Consider the following 17,774-nt stretch of genomic DNA (forward strand, 5'->3'; position numbering starts at 1 on the left):
TAGATGGCAATTTCAACGTGTTGAAATGCCATTCTACAATCTCAAAACGACTTTTTAAAATGGCTTCCAATTTGATTCTGAATTCTCGGACTCCAACCATCTAACTAAATAGGCAAATGGTTCTTGTATAAACTCAATTCTCTGTCTTTGAGCAACGACTTTATTCTTTTTAAGGCTAATAAAATTTATTTAAAATGCACTAGCGGTTCAGTCTCTGCGAAAAACACGCCATCTCACTATATAATGTCATAAATTTATTGGTCTTAGTATCTTGTGAAATCTATATTCCTCGTAACCTTACCAATTCCAATTCTTGTCTTCTAGTATTTTGAATATACTAAATACTTAGATTGCTATGCCGGTTGGTCCAATGAATCATCTACTTGTGGATTAGCGTACTTCTTTTAACTTTTGCTTAGCTGGGGCTTGTTCTTAGGAGTTCAATAGCCACAGCTTAGCCTAGAATTGAATAGGGAAGGGCTTAAACAGTGAGTGCAAGCGCTTGAACAGTGCGGCCATAGGAATAAAAGATTAATAAGTTTTCAGCTATACTTGATACCGGCTAAGGGGATCTGAATATAGTGTACATTGTAAACAGTGAATGCAGTTGTAGCAGTAGAAATATAATGCAGAGCTTGTCTAACACCCCTATCTGGGCTATCAGAAAATAGACCCATTCTCTTTTTTGACAAGTTGACCTTGACCGATAAATGTATGGCAGAGTAAATGTGGATTAATGATCCCTATAATTTACGTTGGCAAGTTAAACAATCCGATTCTCTTGGGGATACCATCAAGCTCAAATTCTCATAGCCAATTTCATCTTATTTTGGGATTAATATGTGTTATCAAGCTTAGTAATTATAAATCATCGGATCAAATGAGATCACTGGCTATGGCTTTTGTTACCTATATCGAGTCATGTGAAAGTAAAACAAGGAATTGAATAGAACATGAAATACAAAGCGCCAGATCATAGAACGTATAATTGGAGACTACGGACACAAAGGGCGAAATTAATGTAGTTAATGGTTAGAGGCTCGTCTAGTGGCTTTAATGGTGTGATCGGTCTAAGGATGTGATGTTTGGGGTCTTTAATGATTGAGTATAACCACTAGCACTTGCACCCAAGGGTTATGCCCGTATTTTATATATTCTTGATAATCTGCATTAGTATTTTTATTTTGTTATTAATTCTAATTCTTTTTTTTGTAATTAGAGAAATTTGATTTATTTAATGTTATCTTTTTTAATTTCTTTTTGAAGAGTCGTTTTCTTTCAGTATGATTGTATATGAACTACTTTTCATTTTAGAGTATCTCTCAAAAGTGAAAGCGTGTCATGTTTATATCTTCCATTTGCCTCCTTGTCTCTATTGTTTCAATCTACATCTTTTTATCTCCCTCACTCTCATTCCTCACAAAACATCAACCTATTGCAACAACTCAAAAAATAAAGACAATTGAAAATACTTGATAATATGGGTTGTGGTTGGTTGACAAATGCCTTAAATAAATATACATTAACTTTCAATTTTAAATAAAAATAAAGATAATGCAAATGTCCAATATGTAATCAATATTTTGGTTTCTTTTTCCATTTGAATTGTAACACACACACATGCACACACATCTCAATAATTTGAAAATATAATATGCTTCACCCGCCCCCCCCCCCCCCCCCCCCAACAACACATACCTGGTCACACATTTTATTAACTTGAAAATAAAATACTCTCTCTCGTCTTATTCTTCTAAATTTGAAAAATAAAATATGTTTTATTATTTTGATTAAGTAAAACCAGATTTTGAAAGGACCAAAAACCTTGTACAAAGGGACAAGAAAGATATAACAATGAGAATCTAAAAACAAATGTGGAGAGCCACTCGACAAACTAGAGGGACACACTAATGTTCCCAACATTAGGGCAAATAACCCAAGTCAAACATAGAGCATCAAGATTTACATTTTGGTCCTTTCTTTTGAGAATGTAAAGATATCAAATGAAGGTTTGGAGGACTTTCCTTTTTTTCCCTTTAATTGCAGTCCTACCATCCTCCACCTTCACCGCTACTTTTTGCCAATCCCCACTAACCCCCAGAAACCCCCCAGCTAAAGAGCCAACAACAATGTTCTGGACAAAGTCAACAATAGAAGGGACAACAACAAAATTTTGACTCAAAGCAGGCAAAGGGTTTGGAATCACAGGGTTAGCGAGAGATGGATCATCAACAACACTTTGAGTCAAAATTGTAGAAGGGACAACATGCACAACATTCGAGATATCAAACAGAATCCTCATCTAAAGTGAGATCAGTATGCGAAGAACTATCCAACCCATACACAATCGAAGCAACTTTTTAAACCATAAAATGATCATCTGAAACCCCAACCACCAAGAAGTTGATTTCTTCGATCTAACCTTATCAGAAGAGGAATGAGCAACAAGATGACCAGTATTATGACACTTCTACATCTGAAGGGAATAGCTTCATAATTGAGAAGTTGAATCTAGGAACCACTAGAAGAAGCCAACTTTATCATAGCAGAGAGCCTTTTAGAGATATCCATCTCCACAAGGATGTGAGCATACGTTGTCCTAAAGACATTGGAGGAAACCAAATCAACCATTAAAAAATTCCCAAGGGCATCCCCCATAGCCTCTAAGATCGAGTCCTACCATAGGTGAAGGGGAAGGTTTGATAGCCTAACCCAAAGAGGAATCTTATCAAATGACTCCTTAGTTGGGTTAAAAGTCGGATACCAAGGTTTGGCCATTAGGGGGAACCGTTCCTCCCAAGAGAAACCACGACACAGGATGAAATCCCTATCATCATCATTGGCAAATTTCACAATAAAAAAACCCCTTTCCATAGGGTAGATCTGCACTAAATCTGAAATGATTGGTTCCCAAAATTTGGAGATCTAAGCGTGCAGATCTGTGAGAGAGGGCCAAAGACCCCTAAAATGAAAGATAGTAGTAGTAGTAGAGAAATCATCTACATACGTATTAATCTCATCAACAATGTATGATTCAAGCTCAAGTAAAAGCGGCTTACATACAGGAACAAGCATAGCCTCATGGCTAGCCACAAGCGAACATGATCCCTTCCTCAGAACCGGAGCACAAATACCTGCTTCAAAAGCCACCACATTTTCATAGGAGATAGCAGATTGGCCTCCAACCACATGAGAAACGGTAGGAGAGGTGACCACAACAGGAACAACTGCAACAAAACCAATGACAACCACAATAGGAGGGGTCCTAGGAACCCTGACAGAGGATGTAGGGAGCCTGGCCGCAGTAGAGGCAACCACCACACCACGAGCCTCCTCACACCATTGCAGGAATAGTGAGCTGGAGCCAAAGTGTCACAGGCGAGAGGCAAAATTTCAAAAACATGAGTGGGAGCCATCATTCGCTCATTCACTAATAGTCATCAACCAAAATATGTTTTATTGTTATGTCTATTTATTTTTAGAATAAAATTTAAATTGGTCTTATTTTGTTCATGGAAAAAAAATAAAGATATATTTTAGAAACTCTTAACTTCTACAACTTATAAAAAAATTGTATGAAAATTTATAAGTGAATAGGTTATATGAATAATCAAAATAGGTAGCAAGCATTCATTTTTTTGTGTGGACGTGAGGACAAGGCATTCCATAAAGGGCTTGTTTGGAAAGATCGTATGATGATAGGCATTAATGTTTCAACTGCCGTGAGTATTGATTACTGCCGAAAAATCATGCAGAGGGGGGATTTAGTGAGATATAGAGAACGACCTACTAATAATCAAACTGACAAGTTGCTAAATTCACACACAAGCTACATCTAACGTTGACCGTTTACAGATGGAAAGAGATCACTCACGTGCCGTGGAGGGTGGATTTTTTTTTGAGAAACCTCACGGAGTTATGATGAGTATGCAATGCCTTTTCATTTTTATCATTGAGGCTTTTCATTTTATATTTGGTAACTACCATACTTGCAACAAGGCTATGTCATTTGAAGAATTGGTGTTCGAACTAGGAGAAGGCATGGGTGTCAGTAATTGCATTGAACCAGTGGGCATCGAGTAAGGTATCTATAGCAGTGAGGCGGCGATGGTCTACTTGCAGGAAGGTGACCTCTTACCGTATATGGAGGGTATGGTGAAGCACAATAAGATTGTCTCGATGCAGTTCTTTTAGATTTGGAAGGACAAAAAGATGACTATCAATGGTATGGGATTTGAGAATTGCTAAGAAACCATTGTGAGGGTCAGTGAATTTACTATGGAAGGAAAGAAATGGTGGAGGTAGGCTAAGGTTAATGAGGAAGCCAATTTGCGAAATTTTTTCAAACTCAAGGAGGAACCAACACGAATGCGTGAATGGCTTTCACGAGATGCCCTCCCTAAGCCTTGGGATGCCATCTACTGTGCAATTATGTGGTCTATCATCTTAGAGGATCACTTTTAGATAATCTATTATTACCACTTCCCTATTTTGAATCAATTCAGGAATCTTGACCACATTTCCTTCCCATTTTTGTTATCACATTCACTGGAAGATTATATTTATAAGGCTAGGAGACAACATGAGGAACGTAAAAATTTCCACCTTATCCATCAGGGGCTTATGAACAAACTATATATCCAACACCTATCCCAAAATCCGCCTCTTTTGGTTAACCCTCTGGCCTTTGTCACCCCCTAAGTCTCCTTGGACCCAGCCACGAGAAATTCTAGAAAATCCCTAGCCCAAAAGTCAAAATGGACCCTAAGGTAAAAATTAACCTCATAGAGTCGGATTCAAATACTAGAAAGGGTACACAGAGCACGAGGAGAACCAGTAAACATCTCCAGTTAGAAAAAATTTAAGTCCACCCCCCAAGCATGATTCCACCTCTGAGTCTTCCAATAGTGATTTCAAACCTGCGAGAAAGAAGAGATTGCCTCAGGACAACAAGCCTGGCCCTAGCCCTCTTAGCCCTTCCCATATCTCTGACACCCTGGAGGCTACCCCAACTAGAAGTGGGGGGAGGATATCACTTCCTCTATGAAAGAAACCAACAAAGATGTTGAAAAGAAAGGGAAGCACAACCACAACAAGGCCAGACTGGAAAAGCTAGAGTAGTCTATGAAGGACCTGGTGGAGGACTGGCTATCCTGGACAAACCGGTTAGGGTAAAGGGTGAGGATGCAAACAAGGATGTTCCCGAGGAAAATAAGGAGGACAAGCAAGGGTAGGAAGAGGGCAGCTAGCACTTGTTCTGGTGTTTTTGTGTGTGTGTGGGGTTTTATGCTCATTACTATGAACTTGGTACCCCACGAGGTTTTAGTTTTTATGGTTATGTTGATTAGCAGCAGCGTTTTGTTTTAGATTAAGGTAAAAACCGGTTTTGAAGGGGCCCCGAAACCCATTACATCAAAGAGAAAGATAAAACATTAAGCACAACCAGGTTTTAAAAGGACCTGAAACCAGCCAAACAACTAAACCAGGTTTTGCAGGGACCTGAAACCAGCAGATATGACCAGTAAAATTAACAAAAAACTCTGGAATCTGAAAGGACAAACAGACTGGAGCAAAGCAGCCAGGAAGGCTATCCAAACCAAATACCAGAAAACCAGTGACAAGACCATAACACCAACCCAGAAGAACCAGTCAGCATAAGGGAACAAAAGTTTATCCTTTTAAAATGAGGTTACCCTTACGCGACCGAAGGGTCATATCTAAAGGGGGAGCAGAAGGCTTAGCCTTCTTCCCTTTAACCGCAATCCAACCATCCTCAAACTTCGCTGCCTCGGTCACCCAATCCTCAGAGGACAAAGACCCATGGAACCCAAGGGACGCAGAGGCCTCAGCAACCCTATGAGAGACAGTTGACAACTGACCCCTAGGAGGGTCAACCGAAGCAGGGGGAGAGACCAAATCCTTTACCACCAGCTTGGAAAGAACGCTGCCCACAGCCACTGAATCCACAGGATGAGACACCAAAGCAACCTCTGCAACCACCGACACGAAAGGAACACTAGCCTCAACCTCTGAAACCACAGGAGCAACCGAGGATTGTTTCACCGTATAATGCTCAGAGGAGGCCCCAGTCCACCAAGAGGGGGAACGCCTGGGTTTGGATTTCCCAGCTACACAACGAGCAGCAACGTGACCTATCAAGTGGTATTTCCTGCAACAACAACGTTCTGTTTAGGAGTTGTTGGTCTATTTTATAGTTTGTTATGCATATTAAATTAAGGAGTGATAGTATTGCCAATTATGCTATGGACATTTTTTTTTTTTTTGAAGTTTAAAGATGGCATAGGGTAGATAACTGGGAGGTTACCTCTGGTTGATTCTTTAGCCTTTTTGTTACTTGGGGTCAGCCCCCCTTCTTTAATGGCTACTATCTAGTACTTCAAAAACAATCTTAACATTCTAATTAATTTATATTTCAAGATACCCTATTTTTTCAAATATGTAATTAAAGATAATAAATTCCATCTCTCTTCTCTCTTTCTATTATTCATAATACTCTCTCTCTCTCTCTCTCTCTCACACACACACACACACACACACACAGACACACACACACACACACACACACACACACATCTTAAATCAAAGTTCGTGATATATTAAAAGATATAATATATAGAACTTATGTATAATTCTCATATGAAATTGCATCTGAATTTTTAAATCTTGATATTAATGAGATTTTGAGTCATCTGAATTTATTTTTAAAATTAAATAATATATTTTAAAACGCATCACTATTTCTGAATTGAGGTGCCTCAAAAAATACCATGTGGTAAAATAACACTGTATTATTATTAATATCATTGTAGTTTTCTCCACACAATACAAATTGGTATAACAATAAATAAAAGAATGACTTTACTATTTAGTTAGGAAAAATTCTAACTGTATTGATAACTTAAATCGTTGATGCCACAACATATCCTATAATTGCTTCTAAGGCTTCATTCAACTGTCCCTTTTTCTTCTTTGAAGTTGTATGAACAATTCAAGGATCAAAGACACAATCGACACATCCATTTGAACATATATAAGAACCAAGTCAAAATCTGTCTAATATTGGGATTAAAACTTGAAGTATACATTGAATTTAGCAACATAAGTATTTTTAATATTTTATAAATTTCCCAGGCAAGAGCATAATCCGAAACAAGGTCTTCTGGTATTTAATGAATATGTGTGATAAAAAAGATTGGTGTTGTGATTGTGTGTCTTACATGCATGCATAGTTTACTTCAATTAATAAGTGCACGTAAGCCTAGACACAAAAAATTGTATGATATTCCCTAAACCACTTCATTTAAAAAATACAAAAAAAAAACTCATTATCCCATCTTGTTTCCTAAACCATTTCATCTAAAGTATACTATAAAAAATTAGAATATGTTATCCAACTTGTACAAAGGTTTAGCATCAACATATTTGTAAATGAATTGCAATAAATAAAATTCTATAATAAATGAAACTTAAAACACATTTGTTCAAGAATTAACATACATTATAAAGATTGTATAAGTTGAAGTTAGAAGAAGCTTCATAATTAATTAAATGTAATTAAGCTGAACATTAGACTTTATGCTCACATCACTAATAATGAATAATTAAATTTTCAATTTATATGAACCACCACATAAGTCAAGAAAATTTGATTCCAAAGCAATGTAGTGATTGAATGTGAAAGGGGGAACATGAACCTTCATTGCCACCACTGCCACCGTATGTAATGATTCTTGAATTTGAAACTTCTATCTAAATTCTAGAAAAAAGATATGTGGTATGTGTCTTTTGAGGCATAGTTCAAAAGGCATGGAAAAATAGAAGAGTCTGAGAGATAGGTAAATCAAAGAAGGCAAATCGCAAAATTCAAGTAGTGTTGGTTTTCCATTGGAGGCTTTATATTGTAGCGGTCTGACCTATTAGTACACAAAGTTAGAATATGCCAAGACATTGGTGCATGTTCATTTAAATTATACAAAATATAATGCAGCATAATAGAACAATAAATACTAGTACTTCACCAAATTATTCCTCATTCAAAAGTAATTAAAAATAAACTTTATTATATAGGAAACAAGAGCTCTTGTTAGAGCTTGAGTCCCTGCCTATTGCACTAAAGAAGGAAATTGCAATAATTGGGCAACAAATAGTCACATATAGGTGTCAAGAACAAAAAAAGAAGTTTATAACACATTTGTAAATAAGAACTTTTCTTAGAAAATTAAAGGACTATATTTTCGAATTTTTAATAAGGACTTATGAGATGCAGCAGGGTGGCTGATGAGGAGGGTTTTCAGGCGGAGCTCTTCAAACTCGGTACCACGATCTTGGGCCCTTATCTCCCTACGCTCTTTAATAGAGTGGTTTGTTTTGGTTTTCCAGACTCTTGGTCGAGACACATTATTCACCCAATCCATAAGTCTGGGCTGACCTCTGATCTCGAAAACTATAGGACCATCATGATTGGGCATACATTTGCCAAACTTTATGCTACAACTTTGAATACTATTTTATCTAGTGAGCTTGATAGGAGGAATTGCAAGGCTAAGGGTCAAGCAGGATTTAGGAGAGACTACTAGACCATAGATCATATCTTTACAGTACGAGCTATTATCGAGGAGGCTCGACATCACTTGAAGAAAGTCTACTGTTGTTTTGTGGATTTTCGTAAGGCTTTTGATTCCATCCCCAGAGTAGCCCTTTTTCAGAGACTGAGAGATATTGGTATTTTTGAGATCTTATTGACGACTATTATGAGGTTATATGAGACTATGATTGGTAGACTCAGGACCAAAGAGGGCCTCTCTGATCCTATCCAGAGCACCATTGGGGTGAAGCAGGGCTGCCCTCTCTCGCCCACCTTGTTCGGGATCTACATTGATGAACTCGAGGCTTTTCTTAGTGACTCATCGCTTCCAGGTGATGGTTGTCATCTACACCAGGTATTGATCTCCATCCTTCTCTTTGTCGATGATGTGGTTCTTCTTGCTTCCTCTCCTGAGGGTCTTCAGAGGCTTTTAGATAGACTTGCATCTTTTTGTGATATGAGACAGCTGGTTGTGAACCTTGAGAAGACTCAGGTTATGGTCTTCAACGGTTTGAAGACTTCACATCTCCATTTTCACTTCCAGGGTCGGGAAGTTGAGATTGCATCATCTTACACATACCTTGGGGTTAAGTTTTCTAGATCTCGTTTTAGCTTGAGATCAACTATTCAACCTCGAATCAGTAAAGGGTTGGGTTCCCTTGCCATGCTCGAGAGACAGTGCTTCAGACACCACTTTCGGGATACATCGTCTAAGCTATCTCTCTTGGATTCCTTAGTAAGACCCACAGTGCTCTATGGTTCGGTGGTTTGGGGTCCTTCTCTTTTAGACTCGGATCGGGCCATGATCGAGCGTACCCAGATTATGCTCCTCCGTCGAATTATCAGATGTCACGATTCTACCCCCCACAGTATTATTTTGGCCAAGTTTGGTGCTCACCCATTCAGACTTGCAGCCATTTTTGATTTGATTTGGTTTCTCCACCGTCTTTGTGGCTTTGCTGACTCGGAGGAAGGCCAACATAGATACCCTTATTTAGCCTACTTCTCCTCAGTTGCTATTACTGATGTCGATCCTGCGACTAGAGCCCGCGGTTGGTATGCACAGGCTACTATCCTATTGAATTTAGTGGGGATCGACATTGATCATCTTCCTCCCTACTAGTTCTCATTGGATGCCCTTGCTCATCTACTCCCTTCTCGGCAGGAGTTGAACGGGCATGTCAAACTTGACATTTACAAGAAGTATATCACACGGACCTAGGTGGATCCTCCAGGGGGACTACGTCCAAGGATGGCTTTCTACGCTGAGCACTTCTTAGTTATCTGAGATGAGATTATTGTACACCCTGAGTACTTACATAGATACTGGACTCACGCCCTACGTATCTCCCTTGGCTCCTTTAGGGTGGGCTCACACAAACTCCAGATTCAAGTCGATCACCATATTGCTAGAGAGGATCGGGTGTGTACACTTTGTACCTTAGCAGAGGCAGAATCTGAGATTCATTTTCTTTTCAGATGCCCCGTATACTACGAGATTAGAGGGAGATTTTACTGTCTGTTTAGAGATTGCAGATCCCTCTCAGATTTTTTCAAGTACACTGATCAACGTTGCATTGCACTCTATCTCCGCGAGTCCTTACAGCTTCGTGACCATACTTTACAGCTTTCATTTCCCAGGAGTCAGACCCAGGCATAACTTATTACGACCTTCTTCTCACCCTTAACTCCAGCTTGGGGTGTGAAGTGACCGTACAGTTTCCCTAACACGGGCTGTTCTAGATCGGTGAGACCCCGCAGGGGACCTTTATGCCAGCAACACTCCTCTTGTGGCACTCAACTTCATCACAGGGCTTCTGGTAGCCGCACAGATCAGTCACTGTTGGACTTTTTCCCTGTGAAGACAGATACCTAATCTTTTCCGTGATGTTTCCTGCTTTCTTCTTCTTTTGTTGTGCTTGTTCTTCTTTTTTGGACACCATTTGGTGCTCTGTTTGTCTGCTTTTTCTTGTTGTAAGCTTCCAGTCCCATAGACCCACCTTGTGGTCTTTTGTTGGACATTAATAAATTTATCTTATCTTATCTATTGGTTCAAAGTCCTAAACTAGCTTGAATTTATAATAAGGGCTAGTTAAATATATTGATGAATAGATTTCCACAATCCATAGATAAGCATTAAATGCATTTATTTTTATTTTTTAATTTGCATTAGTGTTTTACTTATTAATTTGCACCAAAAGATGTATTTACAAAAGTAGTAAATAAATTGTTATTGGGAATTTCTAACTACCCATGCTAAGGTAAAAATTGATTTAATTGGTAAACTATTTTGGTATTTAAAAATAAAATTGGAGTGAATAAATTTAAATAATTTCAACTAATCAATTTTATATTTTATTTTTCAAATGTATTTTGAAAATAGTTAAAAAAATTATTTAAAATATTTTAATTAATAACAAGGTTCTTAATTTTAAAATTTATTTTCTACATCAACTAAAATAGTTATTCAATAATAGTTTTTAAATATACTATAATTTTAAATTCAAATTTATAAAATTAAATTGTATTTTCTATAATTTTAATGTGAAAGTGTTTTTGAAACATCATTATAACATTTATACATTTTAATTGTTATTAAAATAGTAAAACACATTTTTTTATTTTTTAAAGTTTATAATAAAAATTTACTTTTAACTTCAACAATAAAAACTTAATGTATCAAATCCTGGCTAAGCGATCGTATTGACAATGACTGTATTGACCGTGACAAGACATGCATATGGTAGGACTCTTGATAAGGATGATATTTAATGTCATGTACTAGTAATATCATCATTAGTAATTCTAATTAATCAATACATATTTGTTACTTTTATTTTTGTTATTTATTTTAGTTGAAAAATTATTTATAACCCCAACAAAATTTATATTGACCAATGAGAAAATAGAAATTAGTGAAAGAAATTGAATTAGAAAATAAAATCTCAACAAACTTTAGAATCTTAGATTTTTTAGATTGCAAAAAATTAATTAAGGGAGGTCAAATGAAAACAGCTTTGTTATATAGGCAGAACTAATGTTCCCCTTTTCATCACACAATTAGTTTTTATAATTAAAAAACCATCAAAGTTTTAAGTTAAATTTCTTTTTAATTTTTAAATTAATTTTCAATGAACTATTCTTCTTTTCTGAGTGGTTGATAGCAATTTTATTAGAGGTAAAAATGATCTATTCACATCAAAAATTACAAGAAATAATGTCTAGAAGCTTCCTCCAAAACTTCTAGAATTTTGCGGACAACTTTATTCCAAAAGATTGATGCTGCTTTCTCTGGCAATGGCAGTGACCTTTCCTCTGGCAATGGTGGTGACACTTATGCAACAAGAACCAAGAGAAATAAGCCAAGTAGGGTATTGCTGGATTTTGTAATGACAGATGACAGATGACCCCAATGTTTAGTAATGTCTCCTTCAAGCTCATTCCATACGCTGTCTATTGGGCTGAGCATCTTGCATATGGGTACTTGATTTTGCCTCCATTGGTGGATAACCATGGCGGTTTCACTCAAAATCTACATATTTCATTTTAGAAGGGCCTATTACATTTATCCGAGTTCAGAGGGTACATGAAAATGGACATGGACGAGTAGAATACTGGCTTCTGCTGCAGAAGTAGACGCAGTGTTGTTATTGCATCCGACAGTTGTTCAGGTGGTGGCATTTTATCTGTCAGATGACAAATTGTGCCGCTCAAATGCGATGCGACAAGGGTTACTTCTTTGTGGGGTAGCCAGGAGAATCATAAGGGAAAGATCCACTTAGTTATTGGACAAGAACACCCAAAAAGTCATTTGAGTGTAAACATAAGTCAAGCTTCGATCCTGAATTTTGGAGTTGTAAATTCTAGAGAAGTTCTGAATTACACTATTTTGCACTTAAGACCTTAATTAAGCCTCTTTGCTATTGGAACAAACTATATGTTACAAATCAATTTTCTAAACAAAATGTTATCTACTTTACATTGTATGCAATATATAAGTAATATCAAACATGAGTAGAAAGATTGGCCTTGCCAATATCCAATACACCTAATGGTCAAGGGAAAATGTTTATTCATAATTTGAACATGTACTTAACTAACATCACATGCCCGCTCTACATGGATTGTAACACTATTCAATCAATTAACTCTCCTGGAATAGTCAAGCTCCTTTTGTTTATAATTTACATCAATCTAGAAGGTTCTAGAATTTAATATTCGCGGTGACTTTTACTCTCCATGAACGAATTGAACGAGAATCTAAAGTTTGTTCTTCTTGAGGCATTAGATCAAGTTTCTTCTTGTTATATGTCTTTGATGCCAATTTGAGAGTTAATTCGAACCCCGTCTTTTCATCAATAGACATAAGTAACAGTATGAGTAATGAGCTTAATCAAGTAATCAAACATAATCATTGTTAGTTGCCGCAAACTATTAAATGAAACAATCCATATTTATTACAACCAAACTCAAATATAACACTTAGATCGTGGGAACAAGTAAATGCCCATTTTCATTATAATGTAGAAAACTTTCTCACGGATCAAACCAAATGTTTCCTAAAAAAACAAAAAAATACATCCATTTGTGCATCCTCTTGATTGGATTTTGGCTTCAACCATTGAATGTTTTTACGGTTAGCTCTTGCCAAGTCTTTTATTGGGCTCATATCTTGGTCAACATAATACTGAAATAACCATTGCAACACATTAGTCCATCACATGATATTTATTGTACATACTTGTTTGAGCTTCTTCTATTCCTATGACCATGTTAGTAACTTTGGGAGGTCTTATGATGCTAATAAGTTGACGGATTATTCTTCCTCATTGGAATTTTCTTTGTCCACTCCACACACAAATCTCTTCTCTTGCAGGTGGTACAATAGACCTTACCTTTAATTTATTGATCTAGACGAGGATCTTTCTTGGATGACCACCCATAGAAGGCAGAGAGGTCTTCCTAAACTGGTTTCAAACTCCCACCCCAATGTTAAAGGGATTTAGATTGATTTGAAGAAGTCAACCATTTTTTAGTGACTTCTTGTAGTTTCTCTACTTTGTGGACTTGTGATCTCTTAGCTTTGTTTTGCAGCAATTTTATTGTTGTTGCATTGCATATACGATGCCATAATTCCTTCAAAACTCACGGTTGGTTTGTTTGAGATGGTTTCTTTGCTGATGTTCTTTTTTGCGAAGGGTTTTAGGGTCCTTTCAATTTTTTTCTCATTTTTAGTTCAACAAGACCCAACATATTAACTCATTTAGATTTTTCTAATAGAATGACTACAACTGACTTAGTGAGTCCAAGTGCAAGTGAATAGTGTAAACTACCTCTATTATAAGATTTCATTGTCTAGTTAAGTCTAGGATAGCCAATGATTTACAACAACAAAGATGATCAAAATATGTTGTCTGCACAAATCTACTAGAATGGTTATTCCTCCTAATAGGAAAGATCAAGGATATCTAATCTCCATTAATATGTGGCTATACAACACAATAAGACTTCATGACTAATCAACCTCTTAGTTATTCTTCATTGCCACCTATAACATAAATTACTAATCATAGGGACTCCCTTGTCAATAGTTTGCATACTTCAGGGCAATGCATTGCCTATACAATTACAAAGCAAGTAACTTACCCAACATTACATTACATAGACCATTCCAAACACATGGATATATGCACATAAGAGTTCAGTAACATTTTACCAGTTCTTATGCTTCATCTTGAAGACAAATAAAACCCTCATTCACTCACAAATTTAGTTTTATGGAAGTGAAAGTGTAAACTCAAATAACAAAATATTTTATAATAAATTAGTTGCAAAGAAATGATAAAGAGAATAAAATGGAATAATAAAATAACACTTAATGTGCTGATTTACGACAACATTGAGCTTTTCCTTCTTGCTAACAATTTTTTTTGCTATTCTTCCTTCTTTTGAGAAACCAAACTCTAGTAATGAGAAAGTTGTGGGCTTGGAGGAATTACTATCTTTTGACCAAACCTTATGTCTGAACAACTTACTGTGCATCCAATATGGATTTGTATTCCTAATTTTCCTCTTCATTTTGGGATAAATCTTGCTTGGAGGGAATTGCTAACTCTAATGGTTGTTTCCTAAAGGTGGATGATATCATGATAGTCATAAGTCTCTCTACCTTTGCACACATTTTGGATGACATTGATATCTCCATAATTCTAATAAGAGATGTGATTCTCATGGTGAAGGATAGGTCATGGATTCAATTGTTAGATTATGAGGGCCTACCATTTCGATATTGTCGATGCTTCTCTATTGATCACCTAGAAAAATATTGTTCTATCTCATGATGTAAATGTGTTGCCACCTGGTGGAAGGATACTAATGATGATCATTTGACTATCTTGGCTTTTGATTATTTCTCTGCTGATGTATCAATGACTAATGATGACTTGCCCCTAGATGACACTCACATTGTAGATATGACCTCCTTAATCCTTGTGGATCCTGCTGCTACTATCAATGTAGCCACCTCTGACTGTGTGGGCCCTTCTCCATCAACTTCTTTTTCTTTGATTCTATCTTTGGTTGACAATTTGCAGCCTTATCAACATTCCACCCTTCGGACATTCTTTCAAAAAGTGTTCCACCACTTGTTCCCCTTTGTGGTGGGGATCCTAGTCATACTATAGCCATGATAGTTGTTCAAGGACATATGGAAAATTGTTCTTTAGTCTCTCATTCACCTTCCCATGATTTGGGTACTTGCTCTTGAGGTGAGCTACTAGTTTTTTTTGGTAGTGTTCCATTTATAGCTTATTCTTGTAACAAACAAAACCTTTATAATTAGTGTGCTATTGATCTCTATTGATGCCCATGGGATGTGGTTGTGTAAGGGACATTACACTTGTTTTGTTTCTATATTAATAAAAAAACATTTAGGATATGTAAAGATTCACAAGAATATAATTTTATTTTTGGGCACCACCAAGATTCAATGTAGGTTTCCATAGTTGAACCATTGTTGCCATATTTGATTGGTGAAATGTTATACTTTAATAGAGCCCTAACTATTTCTTCTCCAAACTTCTTAGTTATTACCTTTCTCAACACGTGTAATTCTTAAATCAATAACCTCTAATACTCAACCCATTTTTTATTTATACAACCTTTGAGTTATTTTTCTTCTTGAATTTCATTGGTTGGTTCAGTAGTTCATTAACTCCCAATATTCACTTAAGATCTTCCCCTAGTCATAAAATCCTTTCAATCCTCAAGTTGTCTAAGCCATGAAGTTATATCTGTAGGTAATTGATTTGGCCTAAGTTCATGCAACTATGATAGCAACTCCACCTTTGTTTAAGTGCTTTATTTTTTCTTCAATGCGTTGCTCATTGTTGCTTTTGCAATTCACCTTGGCGGTTCATTTTCCATTGTTCTTAATCACCAACTTGGTAGTTTTTACACCTTGATTTTTTTTTTGTTGTCTTAGCTCATGACACTTGCCATCTTAATTTGATAACCGATTTTTGTGCCTTTCTTTTGTCATGCTCCCTTGTTAGCAATAATAATCCCCATTAATATAGTTAGCCACCTTTCTACTTGGTTGCCTAGGCTATGATAACATCACTTGCATATTTCAAACAAATGCATGGGCATCTTGTTACATTAATAGCCTAAGATATCATGTTTTATAAATTATCTAAAATGATCTTCGAGAACTAAACACTAAATAAATATAATGTTAGTCTTTGATCATAAATATAAAATTTGTAGTTTGGCTTTTCTCTCCATCATGGCCATGTTTTTTGATTGCCTTAGATTCCTTAACATTAGAGAAAAATAGTTGTCCAAACAAGTATGCTTACAATGCCTTTTAAATAATAATATCATTTTTGATTGATTTTATTTCATTTTCTTTTAACAAAGTGGACAGCATGTCATTTACCTACAATCACCAATGACAATATAGATCAAGACTATATTTACGTAAATTTTATGAAACATTGAGCCATGACTATTATTTTGCATATTGTTTTTATTAACATCGATAACACATTATTTCTTTAATAATTGATTGTTGTGAATATAATCAAGATGAGACTATATAATTTATCAATCATGATTAGCGTAATGATAATATCCAGGTGAATAACTTAGGATTTTTTTTAATAGTGACTCTATCTATATGATAATTTATGGGATATTACTACATGTAAGACTTGCAAATTTTGCCGCCCTCCCCCCCTACCACCCCCCCGCCTCCCCCTTCTCTCTCTCTCTCTCTCTCTCTATATATATATATATATATATATATATATATATATATATATTTGTTTTGAAAGTTATGCATGGGAAAGACAAAGTTCTTTGTCAAGAAGGAGTCACATAGTCTTTCTCTCATCATCTCTCTTAAGAGGGAATATTTCAGCTTATCTATTTGTGATATTTTGGTACTTATATAGAGCACCACATACATTTTTTTAGTGGGCTATTTGTGCATTATATTTCATTGTCCTTTATCAAAGTACCATTTGCATCTTCAACTTAAGTAGTGCTCATTCTTTAATCCATCTTTATTAGTGTTAGCAGGGGAGTTGTGTTAGTGTGAAAATATTCTTTACTAGATTGGTTAGATTTTGTCCTACCTAAGAGAGTTGTAATCACAGTAGAACTATTCTCATTTGGGAGAAATCTCATCTATTGTATCACCTCATGTAGACTCACCAAGTGTTTCAACACTTGTCTATAGAGTCCTACACATGTCTCATTGATGAGGATTCCTAGGGTGTGCATAAGATATACAATAAATTATTAGCTTAGTAATTTTATTTTATTTTAAATCATATGTCAAAAGCCAAAATCGAAAGTGAAAAGAAATATGTTAGTTCCAAGTTATTAGGAGGTTGACATATATTAGTATATTATTATGTGATTACTATTGCTCATCTCACGTTGAGATATGGAATAACATATTACATATGTTTTATTTTCCATCTAATGTCAAGATTTGGAATATATTTCCATATCCTTTATTTTAGGCATATTAGTACCTATACATTTGTAGCCTTTCCTTTAAGGAAGTAGATTAAAATAATGAAAATTTATAGCTTGTTTGGAGGGAATTTTATCTTTACAGAGAATTTATTCTCTGATTACATAGATTTTTATCTCATTG

This window comes from Cupressus sempervirens, chromosome 8, assembly GCF_028749045.1.
Source record: "Cupressus sempervirens isolate cs-2001-9-10 chromosome 8, ASM2874904v1, whole genome shotgun sequence".
Taxonomy (NCBI): Eukaryota; Viridiplantae; Streptophyta; class Pinopsida; order Cupressales; family Cupressaceae; genus Cupressus; species Cupressus sempervirens.